Source organism: Rhipicephalus sanguineus, chromosome 1, assembly GCF_013339695.2.
Source record: "Rhipicephalus sanguineus isolate Rsan-2018 chromosome 1, BIME_Rsan_1.4, whole genome shotgun sequence".
Lineage (NCBI taxonomy): Eukaryota > Metazoa > Arthropoda > Arachnida > Ixodida > Ixodidae > Rhipicephalus > Rhipicephalus sanguineus.
The window spans coordinates 204292713-204303705 of record NC_051176.1 but is presented as its reverse complement, the minus strand read 5'-3'; positions in this window follow the sequence as shown (position 1 = coordinate 204303705).

Genomic DNA, 10993 nt, shown 5'->3' with positions numbered 1-10993 from the left:
TTGGCTGATGGTTTCTCGAGTAAGTTTTTCATTTTTTATTTGAGAAACATAGTCGCACCCATCGCCCCCCCCCCCCCCCCCCCCTCCCGCGTTATATGGTGTGTTTTTGCTATGTCCAATGAGAGCCGTAACAAGGGTATGTACGAAAATTGCTTTTCGCGAACTTTGAGACGACCTTGCCAAAGAACCAATCCGGTCTTAGCCGGGCTTGTCCGTCACTTGTGTACCTCTACTCAAGTTACTGCAGTTGCTACTTTTGTGCAGTTGTTACTTTTGTGAGTATCTGTGTGTCAGTAACTATTACGCTCACTTAATTACTTTGTGTTGCGAATTAAGTAAGTTGCTTGTAAATGACCTGAACGATTACGACAGGTGAGCTGCGTTTACGGCTCAACCAGTGCTTTCAACTGAGCTTCTATGATGGTGACGCAAACACACGCACGCAGGATGTCGGAACGAAATGTTTTTCGTTTCGGTTTTAGTTTCGTTCCACCGCAAAAATTTCAGTTCCGTTTCTGTTCCGGAACGAAAAGAAAATGTTCCGTAACGGTTCGTAACGGTTTTTTACGCAAAAATTAGAAGTTAAGGTAATCATTAAAAAACATTGGATTTGTGATGCAGTTACTTGCTGCCTCTTTGAAAAGTGGGACAAGGGTAAAACACGTTCTTCAGAGGAGCGGAAGCAACTCTGCCACAAATTCCTACCAACTTGCACAAAGCAGTGTTAATTTCAAAGTCATAGTATTTATTTTCTTAAAAGACAAATACGATTTTTTTAGTGGGTTGAATGACTTGTGTCAAGGGAGTGAGCACGATCTCAGAAGCAACTTGTCACTGAACGTACTCTCTGATGTTCGACACCGCCGTTCTGGTAAAAGGATCGCCAGGCCTGCGCGGAACACCCAACACAGTAACAGCGAAAGCTGGAAGAGCAGACTTTGTAGAGCTCGTTGTAGATTCTCTTGGGGCAACTAATACAAGTACACATGCAAGGTACCCACTATGCCATAAATCATCGTAATTTTTTTCAAGTAGCGAAGTTACCACTATGCAACTGTTCGTCATTTTTTTGAGAAACGTGGTACCCGCTACACATCTGTAAGGCAGTGCACTTTGTGCTGTGGCTGATGACGATGAGGAATTATGGCTGAGCACTTTGCAGTGGGTGGGAAGCAGTGTTGCGGAATGGGAGCCTCCATATCATTCTAGTTCCATTCCGGGGAATTAGGACTTGCCGCAATTCCATTCCTTTCAATTCTTCGGAATGAAAAAACTTAGCCCATTCCCACTCCGGGAATGACCGGGCAGTTCAATTCCATTCCTGTAATTCTTCAAAGTAGGAAAGGCATCTTGATAGTTTTATCGAGTTAATGAACGCCCCATGAAGCTGATGCCATCAGATGCATTAGGAACTGCAAAAGTACGCAAAACACGTTACCAAGGTCGAGGGATAGTAGCTTGGTGACATATCTTGTGCAGTAAAACCACCATACTAATTTCCATAGGGGCATTCCCATTCCATTCCTCCAAGCGATGTCCCCATTCCATTCTGGGGTCGCGAAAATGTGGAATGATTTCGGAGTCATTTCACTTCTGGAGTGGCAACTCCCCAACACTGGTGGAAAGCATTAAACCACACACTTTGCGCTATTAGCATTGTGTGATAACTGGTTGTTGTTTTACTCTTCTGCTACGCTATATTACATACGTTAACACGATTCCTTACCCGCCATGACGCCTGTATAGAGTATTTTTGCGAAGGAGTTACAAGTGCACCAGCGTGGCACTGTGGTGAAAGACCCGACTGCCACGCAGAGGGCGCGGGTTAAAATCCCATCCGACCCTAGAAATTTGTTTCTCATTCAATGTTTTATTATTTCACGCGATAGTGATCACGGACACCGGCGACGGCGGACAACTATGGCGCCAAAATCAGCTGTTGTGATCTCATAACAGCTTTCGCTGTAACAAATTTCAGCGCCGACAATGCCCTCTCCACTTTGACCTGCGTGACAGGCGCGGAAAAGTCCACTTGCGTTAATAGAAACATCTCTGGTTTGCACTTTTTTCGTTTTTCGCATAATTTCAATATAGCTTTGGAATTCCTGCCTGAGGTACGCGCTAATACTGTATCCTGAGATATGCTCACTTTGCACGAGCTCAGTTGCTCCGGATCGCGAAGTTTTCTCGTGAACCGAAAAACGATTGAAAAAATTTCGGTTTCACTCCGGAACGAAATAATATATAAAGTTTCGGTTACGTTTTCGTTCCGGTCAAAAATTTCGTTTTTTTTTTTTCGTTTTTCGTTTTCGGTTTTCGTTCCGTTCGGACCCCCTGCACGCACGCACGCACGCACCCAAACGCAATGAAGCAATGTGCGGTGCGCTGCTGTGGCTAGCAAAAGGTCAAGAAATATTTTTTTTTTAATTTAGGTAAGACTTAAGTGGCGATTAGAAAACCAGCGCAAAACCTCAGGACACACAAGAAGGGGACGCACACAGCGCTGAACTCTCAACAAATTTATTGTGAATTCGCGGCTTATCTGCGCTATGTCCAGTGACGCACTATTATGCGAGTGGTTCATGTGTATTTATAGGCGATGCATTTGGTTTTTCACAATAAATTTGTTGAGAGTTCAGCGCTGTGTGCGTCCCCTTCCTGTGTGTCCTGTGGTTTTGCGCTGGTTTTCTAATCATGTACAACCAACAAGCCCAGCTCTCCGCACTTAAGTGGCGGAAAGTAAACAAGGTGTATATTTTTCAACGGCGCATTTATCGCTGTCGAAGTACAGAGCAATGAACGAGGAGAATGGAGAATGCATACATAAAGGTTCTGTATTTCTTATTGTTCCGGACTCGGGTATTTCCCGTCACCCTATTCTGCTTTGTACTCTCGTATAAAATGCGGAATCCTCAGATATCACTGCCCGTTTTATAATCCCCCTGATATTCGTTGTCAATGTCAATCCATGTCAATAAATATTACGTGAGTGTTGCACAAACTATTCAAAAATAACACGATATAGGGATTATATATATATATATATATATGAAACCTTCTGCTGTTGCTGTTTTCTAAGAGGACCTCCTTCACTTCTATTACTACGCACACGACCACTCAAGCGGGCATGTTTGTATTGAAAAGTTGGAAGCAGTCACGTTTCTACCCAGTTCCACTTGGAAGAATTCTTCTCGCATGTATGTGCCTGAGATATGCCGCTGCGTGGTTTTGGGACGTTAAACCCCAGGGTCTAGATATCCCGCTGCAAAGTTAAATTGTGGTTTGCATGACTACGCATGCAAGACAGTGAGCACTGGCGCAAAGCTCCTCCCCGTTGTGCCGCGGCAGTTGCGTGCGGCGTTCAATCTAACAACGGGTCGAAGGCATCAACAAGATGATAACGGTTACCATTTTGCTACCGGCTGGCGATAGCAAGCAATGACTGCTCGTCACATCAGGGAGGAACATTGCGCCGATCCTCACCGTCTTGCATGCGTATGTAATCATGCAAACCGCAATTAAACTTGCAGCGGGATATCTAGAAGACATGCTAGAAGTATTCTTCTTAGTGGAACTGTGCAGAAACGTGACCGCCTCCAATTTTGCAATACAAACATGCCCGCTCGCTGTACTCATTAAAAAGTTCATTATTCAATCTTAGTTAATTGGGCCGCTGCTGATAGCAATAATTATTGCCTCACTTTGTGTCCACCTGGATACGCAACTTACACCCGGTATATATATATATCATTTGTATTAGTATTATTACTTAAAATCGGGCTCTAGTTTTAGTAATTTGCGAGGACAAATCTGCTTTTGTCAGAAATTACTAGGCAATTTGGAGTTTTTCAGGTTATACTGCCGCACGAAAAAGAAAAGCAATGCAGAGCACCGATTCTTTTCGGAAACACAATTGATATGTTTTATTTTAAACGAACACGACATGTCAAGCTTTCCGAGTGAAGAAAATGCAGTTGTTGTGTTTTTCTCGTATAGATGTTTGTTCAAGCCCATTGTAATTTGAATTCGCATGATTTCTCTGACCATGCGGGGCGTTCACGCTGCTTGCACGTGCGGCATCTGAAAAAAAAAAATGCATCTACGTCTGAACTGCCACTTGGAATACGGAAATGTTTGAAAGCGGCGTTTACCACCAAGGGTTAGTGCGCGGTAGAGCCATGGGCGATGATATGGGATCATTGCTGCTATTAGAGGCAGGACAAGGGGGTGGGTTGGGATGGAATTAAAGGGGGGAGGGGTCTTATCAAACCAGCGGGTCTTCGAGCCTCACTGAAGGCAGCTTGACCGCATGTTCTCGAAAGGAATAGCAGCGACTATGCCTGGCGTAGGCCCACACTAACCTTCCTTCCTTCTTTCTTTCTTTCTTTTCGGGGAATTGGGGACACCACGAAAAATCCCAACCAACCAGATGCTAACAGCTTCGCTGTAAAAAATTCCAGTATTCGTACTTCTAACGTGAAAAACGTTGCAACGTGCGCTGAGGGTATACCTTCCTCATCTTAAAAGCAGCATCGGTCCTGTATACCAACGTTTTCCTGTGTGTACCGCAGCACAACTGCGTCACAGCAGGCAATGAGACCGCGCTAATAGTTTCGCGCATCACGAAGCTGTAGTTTAGACCAACACAAAGGTTCTCGAGGTGCGAAAGCGTTCCTGAAACAGGCTGTGTTCAGCTTCTTTTGCTTGTTGTGATTGCTGCAGCACCGACATAGTTTGACTAAAGCAACTTCACAGTAATTATGCCCCCTCTTTTATCGCATCCGCGCGAGTCAGCGCAAGTTCCAGCACGATGGTGCAAGGCAAGCACTTAGCGCTTCATCAGCGTGTGTGCATCGTCATTTGGCTGAAATAAAAGTACTACTACTACTACTACTACTACTACTACTACTACTACTACTACTACTACTACTACTACTACTACTACTACTACTACGACGACGATGACGACGACGACGACGACGATGATGACAACAACTTATCGGCGAAGGCCACCAAATATTTGTAGCTTCATCATCCCAGCCAGGACAATGTCATCTGCAAACCGTAGGTTGGCGAGATATTCAGCGTTATAATCTTCAGTCATAATCCTAAACATACACTTCTTGAAGTCCACCAAAGGTTCCGAATGGTTCCTAAGATGGCGTAATTCACGGTTAATTCGTTTCCACGCTCACACTTTCGGCTCGTTCGCGTGGGTGGAGCAAGACCAACTTTTTTTTCGCGTATTTTAATGCTCCTGGTGCAACAACCGCAGAAAAAATTACGAAATCGTCGACGATAATGTCCGGTCTTTGTTAACCACAAAGTTTTACCGAATACTAAAACCACTTCTGCTTCCATTTAAGTGAGAACCATTTCGGCTTCTATTGGAGTTCTTCAGCGATACGTAGCTGAAGTGTGAATGGCGGGTCATGCATGTAAGCGGGATATAGCGTGCAGGGTGAGATGGATAAATGGCGCGAAAACCTGCAACACGTACGTCGTAAAAATAGTGCAATGCCCGGCCCGATGGACGGCCGAATACCTCCCTCCTGTGGAGCTGCTCTGCCTTTGACTCGATCCGAGAAAGGACACTACTTTATTCCCTGGGCGGGCTTCGACCTGGTTTCCTGCAAGAGCGGGTTGATCCGCCACCGCTCATCGGGCCCAACCGCCCAAGGAGGCACTCCAGCTATGGCGTGTCTTTTTGGGCTATTTCAAGGAGAAAGAAGGACCTCCCAGGCTGGCCATCTATTTGCAGAGTCGGCCTCGGGACCGCTCCACCTCGAGGAATAAGATTACCCCTATCCCCCTCCCCCACCCCCTTAGAGCAAGCACCTCCTTCCTGCCGCAACAACGTCTAACATATTTCATGCAGAAATGAAGATGTTTGCAAAAAATGTATAGTGCACATCTCGTCACCCCCCCCCCCTTTTTTTTTTTTTCAGGTTTGAAATTGTGACAGTTGTTTGAGACCTGTTAGAATAGCACCTAACGGTAACATCGAATCAAGCATTTCATATGCAACGACGCTGAAACATTCCGCCGCGCACAATATGCTGAAAGCAGTGCGGAACTAGCGTAAACACAAACAGTATACAGGCTCCAATACGCGCCAGCGCAGTCCGGTGAAATTTCCAGCGCTTTCCAATCGTCATCGCGGTGAAGCCAGCGTCCCCACCAGTGCAAGCCAGCTCCTTCAAAAAGAGCTCACCAAAGTGCCGCTTAATCCGAGCGTGCACCTGTGTCCGCAGTCCGATCCAGTATCGAAAGACGCACTGGTTTCACGCTGTAGGCACTGGAACGACGCTGCTTTTTGCAAACGGGGCTCACTCAAATCTCGTTTTCGCCAGTCGTCTCATATAGACGCGTGGCGACGGGTGTGCGACTATCACTGTTTTTTTTTGTTTTTTTTTTCTGTAAGTGGCGCTCGTGTGGAGCACTTGCCGGCAGTTATTGCTGTAATCTAGCTTCTAATCGTAATATAGAAGAGTGGATATAAAAGTATAACAAGAAACAGCTTTCACCGAGGGAGAGAGAGAGAGAGAGTACCAATCACGTGAAGCCAATAATACCATGCGCACACGATACATGCCCTCAAAAACACGTTCGCGCAGTATCGGATCAGCGAAACCACACATATTATTGTTGGGCTGGGAGGCTACACGTCCGTGATCCAGAGCTACATCGATAGTGTTTTACACCGGGCCGCTCTCAGACAACACCCAAGGCACTGTTCTCATCGCCAGGCATCATGCAGAAGTGGCGCCTTCGCATCTTGCGCCGTTGTCAGCGTCATTGATCGCCCCCTGCACCGGCGCTATGTAGGCGGTACAAAGTGCTGAGAAAACTGTTTTGGGGAGGAATAAAAACACACCAATAATGCCTGCATCGTGATAACGTTTCACTGATATTTATTTTGGGAGGCAGTATTTGCCGGCGTTTAATGAAACGCTTGCATCCCCTATCCGGATTTTCAGACGTCACGGGCTGCCTTATACTATATACTTATTGAGTGAGGAGTGATGTTTGCTTATTCGTAGAGCGCGCGTTTGTATTCTCTTATGAAACACACCTAAATCAGCTTTCACGCTGAAGCTGTTGTTGCCAGGTCTTATTGCGAAACTGTTAATAAAACATCTAATATTATGGGTCATCTTGCGTAAGTGTGTACACCCATGCGTCTTTATACGAAAGAGTCTTTTGCTTACAACGTAGGATGCGATATCCCAGATCCAACCGATGGCTAAGAAAAGGAATAAATAAAATAATGTCAGCAAATAAATACACAAGCGTACATTTCGTTATTCGTGAGTTCACAGTCACATCAGTTTAACGTGAGTCCATTGCTTTCAGGCACCTCGGAATTGTTTATTGTTTGCGTTGGTGTATATGCACATGCACCAAAGGGTGCATGCGGAATCGCGGAGGCTGTTGTCTGCACGCTGGACGAAGGCGCAAACAGGTCTTGAGCTACGGCAATGACTCTACAGCGGATTCATCTCCGAAGTGGATAGCGATGTATCGAAGATATGTATGGCCACCGCTTATCACTTTCACTTGCGTTCTGTTCGTACCTTTCGTTTAAATACACCATATAGTGTAGATCGTTCGTTGTCAACGCGCACGAGCGGTATAGTCGTCATGAAGTACTCTTTTGGATTCTCACGCACTTTGTTTGCAGTCCAAGGAAATTAGAACGATAGTAGGTATTATGAGGGAAAGAAATTATTTCGGTATTATTTAGCAGATTATACAACTTCTCTATTGAGTGAGTAAAAACATCCATTGAAATTGAAAGAAACTGCAGCAGGTTCTTTCGACGGGTCTTTGGTGTGAGTGGAGTCCTCACTCACTCCATATGCATACTGTGAGAAGAAAAGTGTCCTTTTTTGTGATTAATGAGAACTAACAGACAATAGTGTAGGATGATCAGCGCAACCTTGACTCCCGCAAACACACACACAAACACTCACTCATCCACCCGAGGAACACACACGACACTCAGCGCTCACTACCAACTGTTTATTGCACCTGAATGACCCTCTTATATAGGTACAGAAAAATGCGCAAAACCAATGAAGAAGAAAGGTGCGCATGTGGAAAGCAACACACAAGCGAAGTATGAGCGCCCCCACCCCACAAGGCAAAAAAATTAAACAAATTGAAAAAGAAATACGAAAAAGCAGATATACCAGCAGATCACTAAATCCTTGCCTCGAGAAAAGATATTTCCTGTTGATGTAACACCAACGACGGCTCGCTAACACAATTGTCCTTATTTTTTCCAATAAAATATGTTTCCAACAGCAGAAGTGCAGATGATTTCAAGTGTCGTGTGTGTTCCTCGGGTGGATGAGTGAGTGTTTGTGTGTGTGTTTGCGGGAGTCAAGGTTGCGCTGATCATCCTACACTATGTCGAATAACCAACTAGCCCAACAAAAAGTTTTATTGAACTAACAGACAATAATGCCAAGAAAAGTATAGGGGGTGTTATCTGAAGTATTTAGAATATAAATGTGAAGAAAGTAAAGTAGACGAAAAGATAACTTGCCGCCGGCAGGGAACGAACCTGCGACCTTCGAATAACGCGTCCGATGCTCTACCACTGAGCTACGGCGGCTTTTTTTTTTTTTCTTCTTTATTGCTCTGAGCTACGGCGGCGGTCATCCCCCCGTCCACTTTATGGGGTATATATGTTCATTTAAACCTATAGGAGTGTTAGTCAGCGCCAATCGCAGCCAAGGCGGCGAGTGTGGAACACTCTTTTTTTCTGCCTGTTGGCGTCACGTAGCACGTGATCTTTTTACGAGCTGTAAGCTGACCAATAATCCCTCGCATACTACCTGAAGGCATCAAGTCTGCCAGAACGAGACTCTCGCTATGAATGAAGGGAAGGAGGGGACTCTTAAGGGCTCGTTTTTCTTTGTTAGACACAATATTAATGAGAACCAACAGACAATAATGCCAAGGAAAGTGTAGGGAGTGTTATCTGTAGTATTTAGAATATAAACGTGAAGAAAGTAAAGTGGACGAAAAGATAACTTGCCGCCGGCAGGGACCGAACCTGCGACCTTCGAGTAACGCGTCCGATGCTCTACCACTGAGCTACGGCGGTGGTCATCCTCCCGTCCACCTTATAGGGTATCAGGGGCGTAGCCAGAAATTTTTTTTCCGGGGGGGGGGGGGGTTAACCATACTTTCTGTATGTTCGTGCGTGCGTTTGTATGTGTGCGTGCATATATACGCAAGCAAAACTGAAAAATTTCGGGGGGGGGGGGGGTTGAACCCCCAACCCCCCCCCCCCCTTGGCTACGCCCTTGTAGGGTATATATGTTCATTTAAACCTAGGAGTGTTAGTCAGCGCCAATCGCAGCCAAGGCGGCGAGTGTGGAACACCTTTTTTTTCTGCCTGTTGGCGTCACGTATAGCACGTGATCTTTTTACGAGCTGGAAGCTGACCAATAATCCCTCGCATACTACCTGAAGGCATCAAGTCTGCCAGAACGAGACCCTCGCTTTGAATGAAGGAAACAAGGTGACTTGTCAAGGGCGCGTTTTTCTTTGTTAGACACAATATTAATGAGAACGAATCTGTTTCTTTCGCGCTGTGCCCAAGAAATCCTTAAAGCTAGGCGGCAGCGACTGCGGCACTACTTCTCGCAGACAAGCGAACGCGTTTTGTGCACTTCTTTCGAGTTTAACAAAGAAACGGATAAGCACTACACACTAAACCCGAAGGATAAGTGGTCCATTTGGGTATTTGGGACGGTTGACTTGCCGTTTTTGCATACCATGGTCTGCTGCGACGCGCATTTTTTTTTTCAAAAATTGTCACGTGAGCTTCCGGTATGACGTAACAGGGCTGACGGAATTCCTGCGCCCCCGGGGTGCTGTTTCCGTTTCACCTGAATCAGGGTCTTCAATTTCGATTATTATTATCTCAAAGCTTTTTGCGATTTCTAAAAAAATGGGCATGCCATAAATTATTATGCCCTACGACTCTTCCATATAAACAACGACCTTAAAGTAATATTTAAAAGTTAATTAGCGAGTTTTTGTTAATTACTCAATTAAATGTAACCTACGTGCGGCAAAGTTTTTCCGCCTCGGCGTAGAGTACGTTCGCTTGCGGAGACGTGAGGGGCCTCTGTCATAGCATTCTTTATTTAAAATCTGTATTGTCTAAAAAAACACCCTGTATATGAAGCCAGCGAAACGGCCGTGAGCGTACCATGAGCGTGGCATGTAAATCATGCCGCACATGAGATGATTTTCATGTTACCACCTGCCATTTATGTTCGTCATACTGTCATGCCACGCCATACCAATTTTGTTCAATCTAGCGAAACGGCCGCGAGCGCACCATGTAAGTTTATCCTGCGGCACATGACATGCATGTCAAGATTTTCGTGTTACCACCTCCCACTTATGTTCGTCATGCATTCAAGTCACGCCGTACCAATTTTGGCATATATCAAGCTAGCGAAACGGCCGCGAGCGCACCATGAGCGTGACACGTAAATCATGCCGTAAATGACAAGCATGTCATGATTTTCATGTTGCCACCTGTTAGTTATGTTCGTCATGCAGTCATGCCACGTCATACCAATATTCGCATATATCCACTAAATAAACAGCCCCGAGCCTCCCAAGACGGCGTACGTCGCGTAAATTATGCCATCGATGGCATGCATATCATGATTTTCATGTTACGACCCGCCATTTATGTTCGGCGTGCACGCATATCCCATGAAACACAAAAGAGTCTATTTCACGTCTAAAAAACGTCTTGAACGGCTAAAAGGTCTAATAGATGTCTTGGTCAAGACATCCTGAAGCCGTAGACGGCTATCCGACCGTCGGATAGCCGTGCTAATGTGACGCTAAAAGCTGTCTTAAAAACGTCTTGATCAAGCTAAGACGTGTTTTAGAGGTTTTCGGAATTCTGCTGTAATGGCTTTAGAAATAAAAAACAAGCTATTATAACTGT